A 13,560-nucleotide genomic window follows, 5' to 3' on the forward strand; every position below is an offset into this window, starting at 1 on the left:
TAAAGACTAACAAATTTATTTTAGCATGCGCTTTCGTGAGCTGCAGCTCACTTCTTCGGATTTCTTATTTCTTTGTCACACCCACCATCTGTAGTTCAATCACCTAAAATAAAAATAATATCTTACACTTCTGTAGTGCCTTTCATCCAGAAGGATCCCAAAATGCTTTACTAACAAGACATAAAGGAACTGTTTCACCCACACTGATATGCAGCCTCCCCTGGAGACAAAGGTAGCAACTGTTTAACAGCATGTAGAAAAATGACATCAGATTCAGGGAGGAAGTGGAAAAGTCTAGTTAAAACTACATGAGAAAATCAACTGACCATGCCGCCCAGTGCTGCCCATGCTTCTGCTCCTACATCAGAATTAGGAATTTTCCATGATCTTCTTTCATGATCTTCTTAGAAAACCCTTGCAATAATAAATGAGCCTAACCTAACAATCTAAATTACATGCCCTTCAGTTCCTTCCTGCTCTCCAACAACTCCCATTTTGTCTATAACAATCCAAGTTAGATTGTACATTCCTCAGGGCAGGGACTGCCTTTTTTATATATCTGTGAAGTGTTATCCACACCTATGGAACTGTACAAATACCACCCAATGTGGAACCGGGGCAGGAACTTGTTGTGATTCCAGTTGTACTTAAGTATTTAAAAGTTTCTTCCTCTTTGTGCATATGCATGGGATTATGGACAACAGCTCACTAGCACCTTCTTACCATTAGAGCCAATGCAGACGTAGGGACCAAATATTCCTGTCTTTTCAAAAGGAACTAGTCAGGAAAGATCACCAAGTTCATGTAGTATATGATCATTGTGAACATACTGTAGGCAACAATTCTTCAACTCAAGGCAACCCAATAGACTTGTTCATTTATAATATCCATGATGAGCCACCTGGCTGGTATCCAGTATTATACAGATATCATTACCCTTGTTTTGTATCTTTTCTCAAGCTAAATAATCTGGGGCTGTGCTCCCCACACAGTATCCATAAAAGGCACCTTCCCCTGAAAGAGGCTGTTTGACTCGCTCTGATTTTTAATCTTGGCTTTCTTTTAATCACTTTTCTGAATTTTAGCTTTTCAGCAGTCATTTGCTAGAGGGAAACCTGTATCCAGATTTCCACACTAGTGGGGTCTTAGTCTTTCTTTTCCACACCTCCAAATATCTCTCTCAGCAGTGGAGGGATGTGGTCATTCCTTGCCATCTGCTCAGTTCAGTTCTAGTTAGTGACAAATACGGGAGTTCCAAATACCTACAAAAACTCCCGTTAAAAAAAAGCTAAGCCTCCCCTAGTGCACCTGCGGCTGCCAGACACCAGTTGTGGGGTTTGCAGGGGAAGTTTTTGCTTATTATGCACCATGCAGGTTCCAGGGCAGCTGAGAAGGAGGTATGTGCTGCTTAGCTCCCTGGGTTCATCAGTAATTTCCCTACATGGTGCTAGGTGTAAGAAGTATAAACTGTTTAATATGTTCAATTAGTTGTTTAATAAGGTGTTTATGAAGTAAATCACTGGCTTTAAAATAAGATCCAATATGGAGCATATGAACTATTGACCCTTGGACTCCATCTCTGAGAGTGGACTTGTTTACCATCAAGACACAGGCTCAAGCCAGTCAAAACCATTTTTTCCCGCCAAAACCAGCCCTCAGTGTTCCATCTCCTCAGAACTTTTCCCGCCACAAAAGTGATATAAGGACTTGTTCAGGGCCTCTGCAGGGCTATCCACCCCAGCGACAGTACGTACACGGTCGGGTCTTCACAGTGCTCCAGAGCTGAAGAGTGAAGAACACCATCGGTCCCGCTGTGAGATTGAGGAAAAGGAGACCGTTCACCACCATTCCTGCCATCCTGCATTCCTGGTGTCCATCATCCCACAGGGCCTCCTTGCCAGCGACGAAATCCAACAGTTGTCTGGACTCTCCAGTGCTTCTCCTCAAAGCCTCTAAATCAGCCGGAGAGTGGAAGGTCCTGGGCATTGTGCCAGCCCGTGGGATCCACTGCACCTGAACAGTTGGAAAAGGTTTCTGTATTGGGGCATCATTTATTGTTTTCCGGTTTCCAAGGGAGGGTTTATGGGCCTGAGCTTTAAGCTCCCAAAGCCAGTCACTGTTTCATTGTATTAATTAAGTTTGCATTTTCCCCTATTCCTCACAGTTTTCTGTACCTTTACCCTGAATACACTTACCTTTGTTTGTGCCAAACCACCTTGTCTCCTCTTTATTTTATTTACACCACACAAGGAGGGAGGCTAAATCCACTGGTGATAAATACAGGAGGGAGTCGAGTTTGTATCTTCTGAGAAAAGGGGCTTTTCCTTTCCTATTTCTCCCCTACCATTTCTAAAGTTTTCCTTTGAAGTGTTGCCTTATTCCCCTTGAGGTAACAATGGTGTAGTGCAGAACTGTCAGACTAGGTCTGTACACCGCACACTCTCCCCTGTAGGATCATTGCAACCTGTGGGATCCGAGTGTAACTGAGAGCTAGTCTTGTAAAATTACCCGTGTGTGTCACTTGTATAATCAGTTATTGTTGTTATTATTTACATACAACTGGGCATGTTCCCTGCTATGAGAAGCTTACAGACTGGAACACACACAAGGCTCAGAACAGCAGCTTGGCTCAGTGAGAGTTTGGAGAGTTTACTGGTGGGAAGCGTAGGGTACCATAGGGAGGAGTCCTGGAGAAGAGAGAGGGCTCTTATTGGATAGGAAGTGGGAGACTGCTTCAAGTGTAGGAGGTATCATGGAGGAAGGTGCAAAACCAAGAGTGGAAGGCAGATGAAAGGTGCAGTAAAAGGAGAGAGGACTGGGCAAGTGAAGGAAGGAGGAAGGTGAAAGCAGAGTAGATGCAGAAGTGATGAGGCATGGTATAGCCTTGAAGATGCGGTTGGGGATGTTTGGATCCACTGTTCTAAAAGACAGGAAATCAAGGAAGTGAAAAGGCAGCCAGAGAAGCGGGAGAGGAAGATTACTTTTACAATGGATTTTGTGTAGGCTGGAGGGGCATAGGAGGAGGCAGGGAGGAGCAGGTTCAAACCTACAGATATCAAGGTAGAGATGATCAGGACATAGACAAAGACTTCTGTAGAAGCCAGCTCTCTGCTGCAAATTCCAGATATCCTGCTGGAAATTCATTTCAATCCCAGCTCAGTCTCTCTTCTAACAAGGGACCTGAATTCTGTCTATTCAGGAGACCCTTGTGCATGTGCATGTGTGGTTTTGGGTAGGACACATCCTCTGTTTAAATATCTGTAAACAAACTGCACTATTATTACTTTTAGAAAGGTCTGAACTGAAAAGTGGAATTAAAACTGGCACCACCAGTTTCCTCAGCATGAGTAAAGTAATTATTTTATTTCAGAAATAAGCAACTGACTTAACAGAGAGCAAAGGACAAGGATTCAGTAAGGTCTGGGATTTATAGACAAGAGATTTCACTAGTGCCAGGACAAGTTGTTGGGATCATTCAGAGACAGGCTATATGTATCATCCATGCTCTGCTTCTCTGAAACAGTCTCTGTGCTGAGGAAACTAAGCGTGACAGACTGTTGCTGCTTCTAAGACAAGTTTGTAAAATAACAGTTCACAGAAGATCACAGTAAATCTATCTGTTAATTACATAGACATTCCACTGTCTTAGAATTGCTGAAACGTGGACAAATTTGAAGTTTGCAAACTCATAAGAAGCTTTATAAAAATGTGGGAGAGTTGATTACTGGCAGTACTGATTGAATTTTATTCAGTTACTTAAGGATCTTGATGTGTATGACTATAGCTCATAGCCTGATAATTGTTCAAACAGTTTGCTTCACTAGATTCACACTGGATGTTTAGTTACCTAAATGATATATTATTTCTGCTCCCTGACTGGAGGGCTGAAATATTAAAAGCATAATAATGAATAGTAAATAGCATACACATATATATACAGTGAATACTGTTGTTCAAACAGATATTTGTATAAACATGAGCCTTCCCAAACATTCATGTGAACAAAACTCCATTCACATACATTTGTAATAACAAGGGTTCATGGACACAGTCAAACAGAACAGCCATTTAGCTCTTACCAACACTGTCTTTTGCAAATCAGTGGAATACTGCAATTGTTGCCATTTCTTCCACTGATCTGGGTCCCTTTTTATACTGCCACAAGACATGTTGGCAGATCCTGATTTCTGGAGAGCAGGGTGTGATGCTGACAACTTAGCTCAGAGCAAGTGTGTGGGTAGAATTGCTGTGTTCATTTTTATTTGCTATTTGCAAATTTCAAAATATCCTTTGAAAGCGAGTAAATACAGAATTAGCTGCCACAAGTAACACCTGCTACCAAGAGAACTTCAAGCCATAGAAGCCTAGAATTTTCTAGTTAGCGAGCTATCAGGATGGTTAGGGAGATATGTACTTTTATATAAATATCTGCAATCACCAATTGCAGTATAAAAATAAGCCTGTCAGGAAAGCGTTTATCAGATTTATGTACAAATACTGCAGTCTGTTTTCATTCTTATCGAGGCTAGAATTCCATTAAGTCGATGGAGTTGCACTAGTGTAGCTGAGTTCAGAGGTTTGCTCACTGGGCCTTGGTTGAATAAGGACTGCAGGACTTGGCTCATATGATTATCATTTTTAGTATGAACTGAATTTGTTATATAAATGTTAGCAAGTTTAATATTGTGCCTGAAAGTGTTTTTGCAGATAGCAGAGAGGCACTCCTAAGGGAGGATGTTTACTCAGACACAGAATGGGGAGTGGACACCCTTTCCAAGATATTAAAGATAACCATTAAGTCCTTCACTGTGGGGTTGAGTTTGTTTTTGGCCATTGTTTGTGTTTTCAACCATCCATTTACACAGATTCAAAAACATTCTCTGAAATGAGTGAACTTAAAGTGTACAAAAAATATCAGTCAGGCGCTCCAAAATCATTAGATTGACTTAAATATCATCAGATTAAAAAAAAATCCAACAACCCATAATATAATATATTAGGTTCCCTAGTTGCCTTTAGTTTTGAGCTTTGAGGGCTGGAAACAATATATTAAAAATGAAATCTGATATTCTCACAAAAGCACAGAATTCCAGGCGCTCTGACTGAAAGAAAAACATCAAATATTAGGTATCAGAAGGGTAGTCGTGTTAGCCTGGATCTGTAAAAAGCAACAAAGAGTCCCGTGGCACCTTAAAGACTAACAGATGGACTGGACCATAAGCTTTTGTGGGTGAATATCCACTTCGTCAGATGCATCAAATATCAAATATTAGGAAACTTGTGATGAAATCATGAAAGGTGGCAACACTGCAAATAGTTTTTGAAATGCAACACTATGCACCAGTCTAATAAGAGGGAAAATAACAGAGTTATGGTGTATGAACTCAATCAATTAGGTCACAACTTAGAAATTATTTTAGTTTTATATTGAAAGCTATTGTCACCTTGATCACCTTGCTCGATCATTCCTTCAACCCTCATATAGATTGCACCGATCACAACACATCTTCCATTCTTCTCTTATCCTGGCCATTCTTCTCCATGTGCGGCCATGTCTTTTCACGATAAAATCTTCCCATCTCTTTGGAGGTTGGTCGAGTGGTCATTTCAGTTCCTGTGGGTACCATTCGGCAGCAGCTGTAGTTCATTGATTGTCAGTGAGCCTAGTTATATGCCTGGCCCATTGCATTTTACTGTACCTGCTTCCCACAATGATGTCCTGCAATCCACTTTGCTGTCTGATCACTTCACTGGGGACTCAATCACAGATTGAAAGAAGAATTCTCGGGATTTCAATCTGGGACCAAAACCTATTGTATTGAGATGAAAAGTGAGGTTAAGTCTAACATACTGATTATGAAGTTTAACACCTTGGCTGACAATCTCACAGCGTTATAACTAGAGGATCTCCAGTTACACAGCAACTGGTCTAAACACAGTATGGTGGGTCATGTCACAGATTTCCAGAGGAGTGGGGAGGAACAAATGATGCTGCTGTAGAAAGAGACAGAGAACTCAGTGCAGTGTAAGTGTCCATCTTGCTGAACTGATGGTAACTCAGGTCAGGCCCAGCTAGCTGCCCATACTGGCACTCCAGCTTTGATTTTATTCTGATAATTTTTAAATTGCCTTTTTGCTCTCTATTTTCAGTCCCATGGCAACTGAGCTTTGCACTGGATGTTTGGATGCTCCTGAGGCAAAGAACCTGATCTGCAGTCTTGGAGGAGGTTGAGTCAGGAGAGAAATAACAGACTAAGCATTTGGTCAAAGGTGAGGGAACTGCAGGGACCCGCCTCAAAGGAAACTGGCATAGTCCTGGGTGGCCAGAGAAGTGTGCAGCATGTCCCACTGTCTGACTCATAGCTTGGCAAGGATTCTATTGACTGCATTGGCTGGAAAGCATTATGTGAGTTGTGTTCAGCTAGGGAGGAAAATATTAATTCTTTGTTGCTAAGATTTCAAACCTGTGCAATTAATTCTGGCAACACAAGAGGAAGTGAAGTGGTTAAGTGAAGGTGCTGCATGTGGTGTGACAATTACAAGTGCAACCTCAAGCAGGCCTCTGCCAGCAGATCCTGTATTTCAGGTTGGGCTGGAATCCGGGGAGGCTGCTTCTTTTTAAAAGTGCTTTAGATCTAGCTGCCTTCCCTCCCGAAGAGGCTCTTTTGGAAAACAAATGTGTGTATGAAAGAGAGTGAGCTTGATGGCCTGGCCATGACCCATACAGTAGCCTGGCCATGAAATAGTTGAGGTCCAGTCTATACTTCAGGTTGGACCCATGCTATAACTGGGTTAGGGAAAACTGTGGTGTAATCATGTTCCCTGATGTTATTGCATTTGTGCTGTGGACAGACCCAGGGCATTTACAAAGGTACAAAGACTCTCATTGCCCTGTTTGGCTGCCAGTCCACCCCAGAGGTGAGAATCTGCTATGCTCTCTGTGCTGATGACCGTACAAAGGTCTCTTTGCATATTACCACTCCCACAGGTTTTTCTTCCAGAAGGATAAGTACTAGACCTAATCCCTACTTGATACTTTGTATATTTCCACTTTTCGTCTCTGTCTGTGCTTTAAACAGTAACTGACATTTTTTAACATGCTTCTTATAGAAAATTGGTGCAGGTCTCTGCTCTGTGTAATTAGAACTGAGTATATGCTCTTCAGGGCTTTCAAAGTGGGGAAGAGTCCAACAAGAGTTCTCTTTGCTGCTTGCATTGATTATCACAGATATTTGTGTTTTAATCTGTAAGTTTCTTCCCCACAGCTCAGTCTCTTTTCATTTGATCTTTGAGAATTGATGATGATGAAACCGTGACATTAAAATAATTTCCTTGGATCCAGACTCTGACTACACCATGAAAGAGGAAGCAGTTGCTCAAGGAGAGGCCTTATCAGTAACAATGTAGATGACACCCACAAAGGGAGACACTTCCTGTATGTTTCTTGATGAATAAATACTTCTTTAATCTGCAGAAGCAAAAAAGTCCCTTACTGTGTCTGATTGCTTCTTTTAGCATTCTGAGTAACTTTAGAACATACAGAATTTTGTTCTTCATCTGCACCAGCCTAGAAAAGCAGAGCCCAAATCCTGTGGGATATGAAATGAGCTAATGGGATCAAAGGAAAATTGGAAGCATTTATTTAGCTATTCAAGATACTTTGAACAAATATTTTCAGTATCCTGTTAACATGCCAACATCCTCTAGGGGTGGGGGATGGTATTTTATGCAAGAAACAGACAGGGAGGCTGCTGAGTGCTATGTTGCTTTATCAGAATTTAATGATGGTGAAGCACTATACTAGTATCAGGTTCCTCCAGCCCCTCAGAATCTAAGAAATGGAGGATTCTGGGAAAGTTTCTCCCGTGCATCTGCATCAAGAAAGGAAAATACTAAGCCCTAGAGACCAGACTGCATGGATTGATCTGTAAAGTTGAACATTAATAGGAATCAAGTTAACAAAATGGGTCCCCAGGAAAGAAAGACCAATTCTTTAAAGTCACCAGTGCATAAAATAAATTGAGAGACATGTAAAAGAGAAATATAAACCAAAGAAGAGCAGAGTCCAGGTGAAGGAGGAAGCCACAGTCTTCACAGGGCCTCCTTTCTTTCCTGGGTAGGAGGTGATGGATGCAGTCCTTTGGATACTGATCAGAAGGGAATTCATTTCCCATCTGTTTTCTATTCTCCCTTGTTAGTTTTTTCTCCCACGGTTCTGTAGCAAATACCGGATCTTAGCGCCTACAGTACTGTGCAGGAACTGCAGCTTTACTCATGTGTGACTCACAGGATACTGCAAACCACCTACTGTAACAGCTGGCCAGATGTCATTGCAAAGAGCTACAGAGCATAAACTGGGTCTGAATGCCATTTAGATTTATTCAGAAGCAAAACAAACTGCCTGCTGCCTTCATGAGCCTAGAGTTTGTATTTTAAACCCATGAGGCATGGTTTTTCTTTGTTTTCTTAAGATGCTTTTAATTCACTGTACAAACATTAGAAAACCATCAGCACAAAACTTAAGCCCTGGTACAGGCAAACTCTCAACTACATAATTAGTAATATACTAGCAGGGGCCTTCTCTAAATGTCCTTATCTCCACATCACAAGCATCAGCATGTAGGATCAGATCTCTGGAAGAGTGTGACGTCACAGGCCAGTTCTGTGGGCCAGGGAAAAGCACAGTTTGTGTCACACCTCTGCACTTACCAGCTTTTAAGAAATAACTAAAAAAACAAGAAAGCAGGAATTTAGCTAATGCGGAGACTTTCCAGCCCTTTTCAAGGTGAGCAGTTTTTGTGGTGAGAATTTGCCTCAGGTCAGCACCAGCTCTACATTTCTATGATTACTCTGCTGGGACTCTGGGAGCTTTAGGTTTATATAGACAGAAGGAATCCCCTGTTATTCTCACTAAGTCCCTTTAAAGCGTAAGCAGCCCAGGTACAGGGATTCCTTGCTTGTTCATGTGATGAGCTTCAGTTATATTCCATAAATGAGTTTTCCAGCACCTTTGAGGCTGTGCACAGGTTGGCCAAGAGACCCCAGCCATTGCCCCAAAGAATGGCACACCATTAATGAAGGGAAAGGCAGCAGCCACTCAATGTGAAGGGCCTTTGGGACCCATTTGTCTTCCTTGCTGTTCACAAAATGGGGCATATGGAGCTGTAGGTTCTCAAGCAGATTTTTCTCTGTTTCTTTAGACTGTAACCATGGTCTTGAGCAGCAAATGATGATTTTTCAGTTCTGAGCACAGAATGCAAAGAGTGATTCACTAACACTATGGAGACTCTCAGTAACTATGTGTGGTTTGGAACAGAGACAGCATGGTAAAGACTGGGCAGAATAGAGGGGGGAAAATAGCATTGCTCTTCTAGCATCTCTGTTCCTGAAGCTGTGAGGAGCCAGAGAGAACAAGGGAGTGGGCAGAAGCAGATTCTAATTCCACTTCCCCAATAAGAGAGTGAAGTTAAGTATCCCTACATGTCACATTGAGGTATTAGAAAGCTTATATAGACGAATATCCCAGTGCTTGGCCCATGGGAAGTGCCACTTAATTCCTTACTAATCCTGGAAAGTGATGGGAGGACAAAAAGCCATGGGACTTCTGCCCTGGTCTTCTTTAGCCACATGCAGCTCCTTAGGTGAATGATTAGAAAAGTGTGTGAGAGAAGCAAATGATCACAACTGGAGTGTGATTATGATCATTGGTATATGCTGATCACAAGTACCAATGTGAGCTCTCAGAGGCAGAGCTAAACTGTCTGCCTAGGCATATTACCGCATTGCAAACACTGTAACAGGAAATCCTCATTAAAGCCAGTGCCTGAACTCTCCAGTTCTATTGGAATTTGAAGAGGAATACTGGAGTGCAATTCACAAAGAATCAGATCCATGCAATGCAGGTCGCATGGCTGAGGGTTCTGTTTGTCCTGATTACATGTTACACATCCTTCTCCATTCTGCCTTATGTGTATGACCCCATTTGCACAGTTACCTTATACTAGAGACTTTGTGGCAGGATGCACATTGGACGGACAGGACTGCTCCTATCTGCATGGGAATTTGCTGTAGGCTCACCTCTGTTTCCTGATTGCCTCTGGTTTCACATGCTCATTATCTTAGGATCTAATGCAGAGAGATGCAGCCCCAGTAAGACTGACAGAGCCATCTGATCCTTTCCTATAATGGTTGCTGAGATGCAATTTTATTACTGAATTTACGTTCCATAGTTTCATACTTCTTTAGCATATCAAATGAGACATTACATGTGCAGCGGGTTGGATATGCTAATTATAAACTGAAAAGTGCTCAACTGGCAGAACTGCTCAGTGATTCTAGCTGGAATAATTTTCAACCCAGTGCTTGGTAAATATTTAGTTTGTGTAAAATGGTTGCTTGGCTCAGAGACTGCACTCAGGGCATCAGGCCACTTATTCTTGGGAATCAGGGGCGGCTCTAGCGATTTCGCCACCCCAAGCACAGCGGCACGCCGTGGGAGGCGCTCTGCCGGTCGCCGGTCCCGCGGCTCCGGTGGACCTCCCGCAGACGTGTCTGCGGCGGGTCCGCCAGTCCCGCGGCTCCGGTGGACCTCCCGCAGGCACGCCTGCAGATGCTCCACCGAAGCCACGGGACCAGCGGACCCCCCCGCTTCCGCCGGAGCCACCTGCCGCCCTCCCGGCGACCGGCAGAGCGCCCCCCGCGGCATGCCGCCCCAAACACGTGCTTGGCGTGCTGGGGTCTGGAGCCGGCCCAGTTGGGAATTAAATTCCCACATGCTCGTCTCACTGGTGGGTCTCATACACAGCCTGTGCAGTTTTATTGACCTCTACCCTTCAAACATATCAACCTTTATATAAGTATTGGCTGAAGCCATTTCTGTCTAGAGAGATAAAATAGAAGACACGTCCCTCAATGTCTTAAGTGTCAGTTACTTCTAACTGCAGCAGATTGCCTGCAAATTGCACCAGGTCATGGGGTTTTGCTTCTGCTAGAAATTCTCTGACTGAGGAGTTTAATTAAGCACAAAGTAAAGAAAGCCAGAGCAAAGTGAAACTTGAATGTGGGATTTGAACTTTGTATAGAACACTTTAAATATGTTCACGGTTGGCATTCTTCTGTAGGAGACAGAAGGAAAAAGGTGGGTGTGTTCCCTTAACACCCAAAGCCTCCATCCATATGGAGTATATCTATAGACTACATTTAGAAGAGCTCTAAAAACCAGGACTGACCCCCCCCGCAACCAGCACAGTCTGTATGCCCTTTATGCAGGGGCGGCTCTAGCCATTTCGCAGCCCCAAGCACAGCGGCACGCCGCGGCGGGCACTCTGCCGGTCGCCGGTCCCGCGGCTCCGGTGGACCTCCCACAGACGTGCCTGCGGATGCTCCACCGAAGCCGCGGGACCAGCGGACCCTCCGCAGGCACGCCTGTGGGAGGTCCACCGGAGCCGTCTGCCGCCCTCCCAGCGACCGGCAGAGCGCCCCCTGCGGCATGCCGCCCCAAGCACGCGCTTGGCGTGCTGGGGCCTGGAGCCGCCCCTGCCTTTATGCTTCCCGCCTCAGAAGAGGGAGCCCGCAGCTTTCAGAATGATCATCCAGGATGCTGCTGTTTGAAGAGCTCTGTGTAAGCTTGAAAGTTTGTCTATCTCATCAACAGAAGTTGGTCCAATAAAAGATAACCCCTCATCCACATTGTCTCTCTAACATCTAGGATATATAAGTAGTATATGAATCTATTGGAGACACACAGCCTTTTCTCTTGCTTCTGAGTCTACAAGGAAGCTGCATGCATTTCATTTCCCTCTTCCAGAGCAAACATAGAGGTTACTGCTGTGCATTCAGACAGAACACCAGAAGTAACTAGTTCAGATTTATTACACATTACATCATTTTATTGCACCAACTGACTCATTAGATCAGTTTATTTAGCAATTAAACAATATTAAATGAGGAAACTGTATTAGCTATACCAGCCCAGGCCCAGGTGACAGCACAGCCTACTCCCTTTTCTAATCAGTACCCTGATACATTTATCTCCACTGCCAGAGACAGGGAGACTTTAAATGTCTGTAACCTTTATTATTATAATTATTTATTTGTATTATGGTAGAAGCCCCCATCAGGTCTCAAGATGCCATTGTGGTCAGTGCTGTACATACAGAGCGAAAGAGGTGGTCCCTGCCTGTCACAGGGCAGGACTCACCCCTATGGTGCCTCTTGCTGGTCATCCAGGGAATTAGCATTTCCAGCCTCTGGAGCGCCCTCTGCAGGCCGGTGTCCCGCTTGCCGCTGGGCCCCGGTGTCCCTTTCAGGCCAGGGTGTTGCCCCTTGGCAGTACCCTCACAGATCTGGGTCTCCCCTCCCCAAGGAACCCCCACTCTCTATCCCCACCTCGCCTCAGTCTACAGCAACTGCCAGTCATCATCTAGCCCCCAGCTCACTGGGGCAGACTGCAGTGTAAGTGCCACTCATCACTGGTAAGGGGGATTTGGACCTGCTGCCTCTACCTACCCTTGGGCTGCCCCTCTGCAACCCCAGTACCCTTTCTGGCCTTTAACAAGGCCTGCAGCCTGGGGGGTTTCTAGGCCAGAGCTCCCCAGCTCCTCTGGCCTCCCCCCAGCCCTGCTCCAGTCTCGGTGCCCTACTTAGCTCCTAACTGTCAAGCCTCTCCACATCTAGGGAGAGATTCTCTGTGTGCACCTAGCCCACTGCCTTCTTATAAGGGCCATCTGGGCCCTGATTGGGGTGTGGCTGCATCTGTGGCTGGTTCCCAATCAGCTGAGGCTTGCAGCTCTTCCTAGCAGCAGCCTTCTCACAGCCTCAGCCCTCTCCCAGGGATGATTTCAAGCCATTCAGGGCAGGAGCAGGTGACCACCCCACTATACTGCCCCCAAAAGCTTACCACCTAAGTAATAATGACTAATATCATTGAATGAACCTGGATGTGAAGGCAGCAGGCTTTATATGAACTTTGCACTGGTCCTGAGCCTATCCACTCCTATTCCTAAACTCTGCTATTGCATCTTTCTCCTGACCTGCTGCAACTCCATTTCTGACCCTGATGCCCAGTTCTGCCAAAGCACCTTAACCCTGCGCAGCAAACCCCTTCTGCTCCACTTCCACTGCACTAATCACTGGCAGTTGTACCTGATACCAGAGATAGTTTTCTGATGTGTATGAAAAACCATTGGAGGAGATACTGAACTCACTACACTTCTTTCATTTGTGAGTTACCACCTCACTTCAGAGAATGCAGTCAGGTGCAGTGAACTCATGGGTCATTGATAAGGCTACAATTTTTTCACGGAGGTTGCGGAAGTCACAGACTCCCTGACTTCCAGCAATTTCCATGAATTCAGCCCTGTAGGCCAGGAGTGGGTGGCAGGGGTACTCTGAAGCTCCCAGTCGCCACGGGTGGCAGAGGCAGCCTGAAGCTTCCCGAGTAGTGGTGGTACCCTGGAGCTCTGAGCCACCAAGGGCAGTGAGGCCCCCAGAGTTCCAAGCCGCTGTGGGTGCCTGAGGTGCTTCAAAGCTCCCAGCTACCAAGACCCCACAGCCGGTGTG

General features: G+C 44.7%; 1 long non-coding RNA gene across 1 annotated transcript in view; it reads right to left on the reverse strand.

Annotated features, from left to right (window-relative positions):
* LOC123354372 overlaps nucleotides 1-13,560 on the reverse strand; it is a 113,299-nt gene continuing 99,739 nt past the window's right edge. The window contains exons 2-3 of the long non-coding RNA XR_006574742.1: nucleotides 5,445-5,810; nucleotides 1-2,013 (exon numbers count right to left, since the gene is read on the reverse strand). This is a non-coding gene — a long non-coding RNA (uncharacterized LOC123354372). The remainder of the gene's footprint in view (nucleotides 2,014-5,444; nucleotides 5,811-13,560) is intronic.

The sequence above is a fragment of the Mauremys mutica genome, chromosome 21, assembly GCF_020497125.1.
Source record: "Mauremys mutica isolate MM-2020 ecotype Southern chromosome 21, ASM2049712v1, whole genome shotgun sequence".
Classification (NCBI taxonomy): Eukaryota; Metazoa; Chordata; order Testudines; family Geoemydidae; genus Mauremys; species Mauremys mutica.